Raw genomic sequence first — 12,186 nt, 5'->3', positions numbered from 1 at the left:
AGACCAGGATGAAGAAAAAATAAGCAGTCTCAATCCAGGAGTCAATCTACTATTTCTGAAATGTTACCATCACTTCAGAGGGTGGCCAGCATAACCTCCTAGTAAGCAAATAATACAAGCAACTATATGTTGGGAAAGAAGAGGGCACTGGAATGATTTCTGGAAGTAAAAAATGTTCTAGAAGACCATTGTCAATGATTCATATGAAATACTGGCTTTTTTTTTCTTTTAATTTATGGAGACTATTGACTCATTTACCCAAAAAACATTATTTGTAGCTCAGGTCTATTAGTTGCCCAGGATCAGAATATGAGTGTTTTAGGGATTTATGGAAAGTAAGTTCACCAAAACACTGGATGTTACAGTACTTATAGTTTGTGAAAAGTACCTCTTTTTTTATAGATGCAGGGTAACAGGAAAAAAGACACTTTAGAATATGTCACCTGTAAAATATAGGCAATACAGTAGAAATAGGAGTGGCTATTTGGTTTGCTGAGTAATATCTTAAATAATGTGAAAGCAGCCCCATAATGGACACAACCATATGTCACTGCAATGGAATCCCTAACCCATGGCTGAAAATACCTCTTAACAATACCCTGAAGCTCAAAGAATCTGATAAAAGTGCAAAATCTATAAAGTCTTCTTCCACTCAGTGCTTGCTTTTTGTGAGCACATAGAAGACAGTGGAAGATAGACTTTGGATTCAGGGTCTCCTAAATTCAAATAATCAGACACCACCACCTACTTGTATAAAGTAAGCAGCAAAATGCTTGATAGAGATTAATAAATCACTGCTGTTTGTATGACAATAACAGATTAAGGCTTGAACACCAATTTTATGGCTTTAAGCCTGGTATTTTTTCCACTATATCTTAACAATGACATTGAAACTATATAAAATTCTCAAGGAAAGGAGTAAAAATATTTTCCAAAAATGGAAAAGAAGGAGCAACTTCAGCTACCAGGAAGGTGGTATATCTGCAAGTCTGACTGGTTAATAGAGGGAATTATGCTATTAACAAGCTTTAAACAGGTAGAATGAAGAGCTATTGGTTAGGTCAGAGTGCCACCAAACTCCTGGGCCAAGCCTCAAAGTCAGAAATATTAGAAATGGCAGTTCTGCTCCTGCAGCCAGGACTAAGAGCATTAGACACCAGGTAGCACTCAAAGGACCTGAAATTGGAAAGAGAATTTCCAAGGTTGCCAAACAAAGAACACCTTTGCATTTTTGACCTGGAAATAGAGTTGCGGATTCTGCCAACACTAGTCCTCCCAGAACCTAGAACACACATGGTAAGGCCTTTGACCAAAACAACCTGACTTCCCTCTTGCGTCTCACCTGCATCAAGTTGTTTTTCATATGCTTGCAACATGGGAAAGATGTTAGGGAAAACACACCAAATCGAGAGGCAAACCCTTCACTTTGTGAAGGAGCAATGACGCATCGTTCATTCCAAGAAATATTTATGAATTAGAAGAAAGACTCGTTGAGGATGACTATCCAAATACTACAAACAATTAGACAAATATCCCTGAATTGGCAGTAGCTGGGGAAAAGGGGAGCTCATTTATCACTGCCTTTTTTAAAAAATGAGAATATAAGTGACCTATATTTATTCACCTCATAGAGAAATTGTGTCCAGAATACATAACAACACCCTGCCTTTTCAGACCCAACCATTCACACACAAGGATGCTATTTTCACTGTTTCATAAGAGTGATTTTTACAGTATACAGTAAATCATTCCCCTGACTTCTCTTAAACAAAGGGCACAGACCATACTTTCACTTTTTTGTGATGAGATTTGGTGTAACTGCTTGCAGAACTGTGAATGGTGATGGCTTCCATCCCCACACACCCTACTCCCAAGGCTAAGCTGAACCATGAGTTAGGCACATAGATACTTAATAATGCTACTAAGATGGACCAGACGCAGCTTCACTCCTACCTTGTCCTGCCTACCCCATATCTTCATCCTCACCAACCACACCAAAGCAGAGCTGTTCTCTGCCCCCAGGAATATTCTCTAGGTACCTAATGGCTTACTAAAGCACACAAGACTTCAGTCCCTTCACAGCTGGTTTTCATTTCCACAAACATCCACCCTATCACACTCATACCCCACGTTGCGTTCCAACAACCCCACTTCTAGCCATCAACCCTGCACCATGACCTCTCTACTCTCCTTTTCCTCTTCTGGCTTCTTATCCCTTATCTCCAGGTACTCTTCCCAAACTCCAGTTTGTGCATGTAAAAACTGACCTTATACTAACAATGCCAGTCAACGAATAAGTGCTTTCCTTGTAACACAGTGAGCTGCTATGTTAACTTCACGATGTTCAACCTTCCTCAATAGGCTGATATGCTGTTGTGTCTCCAGGGACTTCTACACACCCAATAAGGAAAAGGGCTTTCCCCAGCTACATCTGGGAATAGAGCCTTTACAGATACCCAAGAGCTGGTCAGTACTGTGCCTGTTTTTATTTCATCACAATGTTAATGAAAAGGCAGTATATTGATACAAGTTGGTCACAAATTTAAAACATTAGTATCTGTAAATATTTTCATCATACACCATCTCAGTGCTTTTAAAAACAGCAAAATATGCTCAGAAAATCAAACGATTTTTTGATGTTTTAATACCACTAAAACAATGATGCTAGGATTCTGAGCCTCACCCATTAGGGGTCAATAAGCTGTAGACAGCCAGATATGGGTCTTTTTGGTCCTCGTCAGTTCTACTCTCTCCAGAATGTATCTACATGTGTTTAATTGCTCCCTAAATATCACATACTTTAACAGCTGAATATAAATAAATAAATAAATAAATAATAAAGGAAAGAAACTCACCTAATGGACAAGGTCTGATCAGATATACTTCTTATTGCTTCTCATGAAGACTTTCCTTGTTCCACCTATTTGGTATGCACTCTTAGAATTAACTGTTTGCATTTCTATCAGCAGCTGTTTATAGAATGGGATGTGCCCTGTGCTTACTTACATAAAAGGACTGAGGAACAACAATGTACAGCCGTTCAACCAATTTCTAAATCAGCCTGCCAATCACAGTTGTCTTTTTTGTTACTGTTGTTGTTTTCTTTTTTTTTTTTTTTTCTTTTTAAAAAGATGACTGGTAAGGGGATCTTAACCCTTGACTTGGTGTTGTCATCACCAGGCTCTCCCAAGTGAGTTAACTGGCCATCCCTATATAGGATCCAAACCCGTGGCCTTGGTGTTATCAGCACCGCACTCTCCCGAGTGAGTCACGGGCCCACCCTTGTTGATTTCTAATTGTACTGCACTGTAATCAGTAAATGTGGTCTGCATAATATAAAATCTGGGTGAATTTGTTAAGACTCTTTAAGTTTTATAAGTGTTTCATGATTGCGTGAAAATAATCTCTACACCCTGTTTGTTGGATGCAAAATGACATACATACTAGTTTAAGCTAATTAGTTGTGGTTTCCAATCTTATATATCCTTATTTATATTTTCGCTACTTCATCTGTTAGTTTCTAAGAAAGGTGTGTTTAAAAACTGGATTATACTTATTTTTGGAAATAAACCCATAATGTCTTAAGAGGATGAATATAAAGCATCATAAAAGAGCAAGGCATTGCAGTTCTTAATCAGAGAGGCATTAAATCTGTGGTTTTCAATTTGTGCTCTGTGGAACCCTGGGATCCATGGAGGGACTTTAAGAGTTTTATAAACTTTTATTCAACATTTCCTTTTTCACCTGTATTGTTATTTTTTAAAAACTGGAATTAAAAAAGCATACAGTCAAATGAGTTATATACCAAATTTAGAGGTCTCCAAAGTGTTCACTTACGTTACTTGACTAAGTTACTTGCTTCTGCCTTTAGTGCATACATGTTACTTGAAGTTCTTATAAACATGTTATTGAGAGGCTATAATTTGCACTAGGCTTTTCTCTATTTTTTCCTTAATCAGAGGAGATTTATGTGTCCATTCTTGTGAAATTATTTAAGGAAACACATGTGAGCCACACTCAATAAATGACAGGCAAGGCTCAGGCACATGTTTTCAGCACGTTTGCTTTCATCCTGATTCAACAGCCAATTGAGCAATAAGGAATGAACATGATATGTTGCATGAAAACATTTTATTACCGATCACTGTAGAGATTATTTTATGTTTGGGGAGCTTCTTGTCTGATTCTATAAATATGATAGAGCTGTTGTAAGTTTGGGTTTCTTTTTGTCCATAGCAGATCAATGTCTTCACTGCCAACTGGATACTCCTGCATAGAGTCTCAGGAAACCTACAATATGTCATTGCAGCAAAACTTTCATTGCCTCAGAAAACTGCTCTGGTGCAGCTTGTTGCAAACTTTCTTTAGCAGTAAAACTATTTCTTCAGATAAAATCTTACACGGTACCCCAACATATAAAACAGATAAAAGTAGAACCATTCTACGTTTTGGAGTGAAGGCTAAGACTCTATCTGGTTAAGACCCCACCCCCAAGGCCTGTGCACCCACCAAGAACCTAACAAGGACTCCACTGTATACTTTTGGAGCATTAATGTGGAAAGCTCTACCTTCAGCCCAGCTCTGAATCATCTCATGTGCCTTTGGCTTTGTACCCAAACATTCCCTCTCTGCCTAAACACCTTAGATTGTAAACATCTCATTTGTAAAGTCTGCCAGGCTTTTTATTCAGCATCTCCTAAAGATGCCACCTCTCAGATCTCCCTCCTAAGACTTTTCTCATCTGAGAAGGAAGATCTGAAATGTATTGGGTGCCCCTGGTGAGAATTCCAAGAGGAGCCAACAGGAGGTTGAGAGAATGAGATGAGACTATAGGAAAGAGTCTTGGGGACAACCATCATTGGGTCACTCATGGGAAAGGAAGAGCTTTGGGTCTAGGGCTGAATAGTCCCGGAAACATCTAGGCCAAACTGGCCAAAAAGAAACCAAGAAGTAGTACCGACCTTGGGATAGAAAACCAGTGTCCTTAAAGAGACAGTAGAGGAAACTTTTGGGAGTATGTTTGTAACCAGTTACATTTGTGGTCCTTTCTTATATCTAAATGAACACATTGAGGCTATCAGAAAATACAACCAGATTAGTCTTGATGGGATCAAGACTCTACACTTGGTTGGAACACTCAAAATTCAACATATGCTTTGAGGAATACACTGAAATGTTGATACAGCAAACTTGAAATAACTGAAGATATATTATTTTGTGCTGTGTCAGAAGTCTCTCTATACTAAATTACGATACAGAATAGCATAAAGAGGTACAAAATTTTTAAAAAATACTGATCAAAGTAAAACTTAAAATTTTCTCTACTAACTTGATGTTTTCTATGAATTCAGAAGAAATTACTAGTATCGCGTTTTATCCACAGAACCCCTTGGCCCGCCTAATGGATCTGTCATGAGGAATGTTTTACGTGAAAGTGCTGTTAGTTAAAACCATTAGAAAGTTCCAGGGAAGGAGAAAAGGGCATGAGGAAGAGGGACAGAGAAATCCCTAGAGTTCCCTACCTAGCCTCATGTTAGGGTGGCACAGAATCACCAGAAGGCCACAGGGATTAAGTACAAATGGAGGCACCAGACGGGTAGTCAAAGCCATACCAAAGTTAAACACCAGGAACCTAAGGAACAGGTCAAAAAGGGAAGAGGTGGCTTATGGATTTGGGAGTCCTAGGGAAGAGCATTCCAGGAATTCGGGAGGACACATATCTATACAGACCAGGGAGACCATATATCTCATCAAAACCAGCAGTGACAGTAACTAGAAAAAGTATAGTAGTCATTGCTTTATCAAAAGCCAAGGAGCATCTCTTACTGTGTAAGTCATAGCCACTTACTCAATCCATTTCCTCTCCCCTGCTCAGCCCATCCAACTTCAAAGGCTCCCTAACTGTGCCAGCCAGGTTCCTTCACTAAGTTTCCTCTTCCTGCCTTGGGCAGACGGAAAGCTGAGCATCCAGGTTAAAACCTGATCCCCCAAGGCCATGCCTTGTCTCTGTCATCAGCTGAGCCTGGGATAAAGGCATCTATTGGAACCAAGCTCCTATTTTCTGAATGCACCTCTGAGAAAGATATTTGAAGCCAGGAGGTTAAGAACATAGGTGCAAACATGGTTAGGCAAGATAGTCACTCAAAAAGAATAAGAGACTTGTTTAAAACAAAACAAAACAAAACAAAAAGAATGGGGGAAAACCTTTATACAGATTTACTCACACTGAAATCAAGATTTTCTTTGGCAAAGGGACTATGAATCATCCAGAGAACAGCCAGGAGGGTGAAGGAAACTGTAGAAAGAGGAGCATGAACCATGAAGATGTAAGTACCTGTGAGTTTATAAGAAATCAGTAAGCAACATCTTTAGAAATTATGTTTGAGTGTCCAGAGGAAATTAAACAAACGTGTTTTAAAATGAGGATGAAATAGATTCTGTACATGAAAGAGATGACTATAACATAGTGAAAAGATTTTATAATCCACACATGAAACTCAATCTTATAATTCTATAATCATGTTTTAATATGTCCACATTTTAAAGTACAGTCACAGACTGCATAATGACATTTCAGTCAACGATGGACCACATATAGGACAGTAGTCAGAGCAAGAGTTTATAACATGTAGCTCAGGTGTGTAGTAGACTATACCATCTATGATGATTGCACAACAATGAAATCACCTAACGAAAGACGCATATCTCAGAATGTATCCCCATCGCTAAGCAATGCATGACTGTATAAAGTCAGCCTCTACATACCAACAAATTTGATTGCAAAGGTTTGTAAGTCGAGTGTTTTGATCTCAGGAAATATTTTCTTGACTTTCTAATACATATTTGTATATCACATAAAAAGTACAATTGTTATATAGCTATCAAGCATTAAAAATAAACCAAAAGTTCTACCAATAAAACCCAATAGTATTAATCAGTTTTCTTCGATACTTTCCTAAAATTTGATATATGAATGTCCAAGAAATAAGTTTTACATTTTAGAAATCTACTGCATAGACCATGATGAAGAAAATTATTTTGCATAGAAATTACACTTTTTAATTAGAAATACTGTCCCTTAATTTCTAGTGCCTCTAAGTAGTTAAAATACACATGCCTTTAGCTCCTATAATATAGTTCTAAACTGAAAAATTCTGACGCAGAATTTTAACATCTGTTCCTTCCTATTACTTCTAATCTAAAAGGACTTCATCTTATGTTCTCTGTAGGAGACAGACCCTCATTTAAAAAAAAAATGTGTAGGCTTCTTCTGTTAGGAAATTGGACATTTTTCACGTGTTATAATGGATAAGATTTTTTGTTTCATTCAGATGCAAAATGTTTATGAACTCAGGGGCAGCCCACATAAAGATAAAACAAAATCTGGTGCATAAGTCTTTCAGTGGATTTTCGTGACCCTTTGGAAATAGACAGAGTTGGAAACATAGGTTAGTTGTCAAAGTATGGGAATTTCTAAAGCATCTCACTGATTTAGGGAAAATTCACAAGAATATGTGAAATGAGGCAATACCAGAAAATGCAGCAAGCTGGTCATCACAACACACCTCCATGCACAGGTAACACGTGCAATTATTTGCATTCCCTTCACTTCTGAACACCTGGGCTCAGGTCTGAGGCTCTATTGATTGCCCATAGCAGACAAAAGGGAAGGGAAGTTGTTTCAATGGAAACATCTCCACTTACTTATGTTCCTTTTCTCACGGACCCAATAATTAACAGGATGACCATGAACTAATCCAAATGCTTCTCTATCCACCCGACTCTCATCCTGGAAGTCTGTCATCATAAATCACACCCTATTCTGGGAATTCCTTTAATCAATATTTTCTCAGTATATGTGAATGCTTTACCTTGCTTAATTTGTACAGGTCGTATGCCACTTCTAAGTACCCCACTCCCATCTCGTGAGTGTGTCTCATCTCTCTGACCAAGTTGCATATTTCCTGAAGACTGTTTTCTTGTGTACTGCCTTTCCACTACCCCTCACCAGTGGACTGACAACTGGCCAGCTGTCACCCCAATGCTAATTGTGTCTACCATCTGGCTTTCTCCAACAACTTCTCCCTTCCTCTGGTTCTTTCTGTTCCCCTCTGATTTCATTCAGAAGTGACTCAAAACTCACTTGGGATTCCACCGATAGCTGCACTTTTTGGTAAATTAAACTATATTTGCATTCACCTCAACAGTACCTGATAAGCAATTGGTATTGTCCAATTGCTTGGTATGGGTCCAGTACTGTGCTAGCAACTGTGGATGGCAGGAAAGAAACATATGATCTTGCCACTCCTCTCAAGAAGTTGTAATCAGGGTGAGAAAGCAAGATGAACTCATTTACAAACAAGGACAAATAAGACAAAATGATCAGGGAGCAAAATGTCTAGTACACCACATACAACACCCAGCATGGGATATCAAAAGTGAAACAGCCTTGCAGTCAGAAGACATGAACTCTCTTACTTCCTAGCTGTGTGACCTATCGTGAGTCACAGAGCCTCTCTCAACCTGTTTCCTCAATATGGGAATATTTATTTAACAAGACTATCAGAAGGATTAAAGCATATATTGTAAGAATGTGTGTTATAAACTGTAAACAACTGGGTTCACATAAGATGTTGGTTTTACAAGACAGGTAGACCCTGGGAGGTCAAAAAGGAGGAGCAATCTTCAACCAGGAACTATAACCTGAGCTACCTTCAAAGCCAGGCAGGATTTAGGTAGACGGTAAGGAAAGACAGCATGTTTGGTGTGAGGGCATGTTTTGGCTTCAATTTAAAAGTATTGAGGGCCGGCTGGTGGCTCACTCGGGAGAGTGCGGTGCTGATAACACCAAGGCCATGGGTTCGGATCCTATATAGGGATGGCCGGTTCACTCACTGGCTGAGCGTGGTGCTGACAACACCAAGCCAAGAGTTGAGATCCCCTTAAAAAAAATAATAAAATAAATAAATAAATAAAGTATTGAGGAGCCCTGCTAATCACTTCAAAGGCTACAAATGGAAATAAGATATAATCTTTCCCCTCAAAATTTATAGTCATATTGAGATAAGACAAATACACTAGTAACTATAAAATTGGCTATAAAGCCAAAGGAATGCTTAGCTGGACGACTGTCCCATCAGTGTGTGGGGTTCTAGTTCCTCCACTACTATCTGCGTATGATCCTGCGTGGGTTACTGACCTTCTCTGGACCTTGTTTTCTCAAATATGAAATAAGAGGTTTGAACTCCATGTTCTATTCCCAACACAAACATTCTACGCTCTGTGATTCTAGTTTATGCTGTGTGATTCTAGTTTAGCCATGAGAAATGTAAGTGGGTTCATGGTGACAGCTGTCCTCTGTATCACCTCTCACTCCTTGTAGAAGAGAATGTAGACAAGGGCAGCCACAGTGGGAATGGGAAGGAAGGGATCCAAGAGACATTAACTTAAAAATAACAGAACACAGTGCCACATTGGGTGGAAACGGAAGTGGCAAAAAGAACTATAGAGAATGAAGCCTAGGTGGCCAGGACTGCAAAATAGTATTGCTACAGACACAGGATATCTGTGGTGGGGAAGGAAGAGCACTGGGGTGAGCATAGGTGTTTAGGGGTAGGAATGAGATTTTTGGAGAGGAAGTAATATGAAATTGAATGGGGCAGGTTCAGTGTTAGAGATCAGCAAAGCCACATCACAGAGAAATACTTGAAAATCATCCCCATTCCCTATGGCTCATTTACCTCTCCATCCTTGGGACAGAGGCAGAGTGGATGACAGTGACAGGTCCATACAGAGGGCATGATTGTACCAACTACAGAAAGGAATCACACCGTTAGTTCAGCGTGAACAAGACAAAGGATCACAACACGGTGTTCTCAGCCAAACTAAAGTACACAGGACAGGATGGGCAGTCCCCGCTGTGCTGATATTGCTTCATTTCCAGACATCATTCCTCTGTTGTAAGGTACTTTATCTGGCAGTGAGTAAAAGGGAAACGTCAGGAAAGACAGCTGGAGGTTTCTCTGCCTGCGCAGCATTCTCTCCTCTGGGAGCCACATTAAGGCATCTCCTCAGAGTGAAAACATAGGTCTTGCCCATCTGACTACATGATAACAAAAACACACACTGGCTAGGAGGAACATTTTCCTCCAGCTCCTTCTCTGCCTCTCCCACTCTCCTTGAAACAGTTACCACTTTTACCACTGATATTAAGAAATGTTAAAACCCATCTCTAATTACTTAACGTCTGTGGGTTTTCTGAGGAAGAGAATTAACTTTACCCTGTCTGCTATGTTTTCATTCTCATTTAAAACAACACTGCTGTAAATATGCATATGTATGTCTCTGATGCATACCAGCAAGAGTTTCTCTAGGAAATTCCTTCCCAACCTTTTATATCATATTTGTATGACCTACGGGGCAAGTGCTCATGATCAAAGGCAACAAGTCTGAGGGATCCAGCAAGACCAGGCCCTGCCCAGGCACCCTAAGAGAAGAGGGGTACCATATCTCAACACATCTGAACCAACGCAGTGCACACCAGGGGGAGTGCTGCTCGAGAGGGGATGTCAAAGAGTGAAACTCCTGGCCCACGGGTATGTGAATGCTCAGTGACACAAGTGCTGTAGCTTGGATGCCCCCCAACCTCACTGAGGATTAAGCCCCCCTGTTAACTGTGGAGGGTGGGAATCCTACATGGTAACTGAAAGGTGGGGCCTTGAAGAGGGGATTAGATTGTAGGAGCATGCTGTAGTGAATGGATTAATAACAGTGGTCAGGGGCACGGTTCTGAAGGCTTGAAAAGAAGAACACATGAGAGGTGAGTCTCTGCTTCTAACATATTGCAATGTGAGACCCTGGGTCACTGTCACCACCACCAAGACCCTCACCAGACGTATGCCCTGGACTTTGGACTTCCAGCCTCCAAAACTGTAAGCAATAAATTTTGTTTTCTTATGAATTATCTTGTTCCAGGTATTTTGCTATAAGCAAAAGAAACAGATAAATATAACAAGATAATGCCAAATTATCCACTATAGTTGTTTTCCACTCCCATTTCATATCTTCACCAACATTTGGTCTTTAGTGCCAGACTTCTCAAAATGGTAACACATCGTGATCTAAATTAGCATTTCTCTGATTGCTAATGACGTTGAGCATCTTTTTTAAAATTTGATGGCCATTCAGTTTTCTCGTATAAAAATTCACATTTATGTCCTGTCCTTTCCATATTTTTCTATTCGGTTGTCCTTTTCTTTTGAACATGCAGGACTTCTTCATATATTCAGGATACTAACTCTTTGTCAGTTACATATGTTGCAAATATATTATTCCTGTTTGTGGTTTGCTTTTCTGCTTTTTTAATAACTCATTGTCTTAAAGTAGTCAAATTTATCAATATTTTTTATACCTAGTCTTCTTTATATCATGTTGAAGAAATCTTTCTTTATCTAAAATGATAAAGATATTCTTATATATTATTTTCCTAAAGGTATTGCTTTTCCTATTGAAATCTTTAATACATTGGGAATTTAAGGTGTATGTGGGTATCCAATTTCATTATTTTTCCCTTAAGAATACCCAATTGTTATGGCACCATTTATTGAATAAAATTATCCTGTCCCCAGTAATTGCCATATATGGGTAGATCTGTTTCAGGACTCTTTATTCTGTTCCATTATTCATTTTGACCATCCCTGGGCCAATGCCACAATGCCTTAATTACTATGACCTTATAATACAACTTCACATCTGGTGGGACTTGTTCCCCATCTCACTATGGACATTCCTGACCTTTCACTCTTCCATCTAAGTTCCTGAAAAACCATATGGGGATTTTTATTGAGATTTCATTAAATCTATAGATCAAATTGAGAAAATTGACATGTTCATGATATTTAATCTACCTGTCCATGTACATGTATATTTCTCCATTTACTTATGTATTCTTTAATGCCTTTAAAAATGTTTTCAGTCATTTTCCTCCGGCTTTCACCCATTCTAACTCAATCCGGTGCCATCAAGCTTCTTTTGAGGCCAAGCCTGAGAATGCGAAGCAGAGAGGTAGAACCAAAATTGGGGAGAATGCAGGGTTGTGCTGATGGGTCTCCAGTTTTCTGATGCACAGATAACATAGGAGCTCTTGGCATGGTTGGCTGTAAGTATGTGATTCCATAGGAGCATGAG

The 12,186-nt window shown here is 39.2% G+C and overlaps 1 protein-coding gene across 4 annotated transcripts in view; it reads right to left on the bottom strand.

Annotated features, from left to right (window-relative positions):
• Positions 1 to 12,186, bottom strand: part of RAB27A (RAB27A, member RAS oncogene family) — a 71,872-nt gene that overhangs the window by 30,896 nt on the left and 28,790 nt on the right. Inside the window, exon 3 of one of the 4 annotated variants that reach the window (XM_063089884.1) lies at positions 6,225 to 6,295. The exons of the other annotated variants lie outside the window; for them this stretch is intronic. The gene's annotated coding sequence lies outside the window, so the exon portion shown is untranslated. The remainder of the gene's footprint in view (positions 1 to 6,224; positions 6,296 to 12,186) is intronic. 4 annotated transcript variants of the gene reach the window in all.

Source organism: Cynocephalus volans, chromosome 3 (genome assembly GCF_027409185.1).
Source record: "Cynocephalus volans isolate mCynVol1 chromosome 3, mCynVol1.pri, whole genome shotgun sequence".
Lineage (NCBI taxonomy): Eukaryota > Metazoa > Chordata > Mammalia > Dermoptera > Cynocephalidae > Cynocephalus > Cynocephalus volans.
This window is presented reverse-complemented; position numbering and strand designations above follow the sequence as displayed.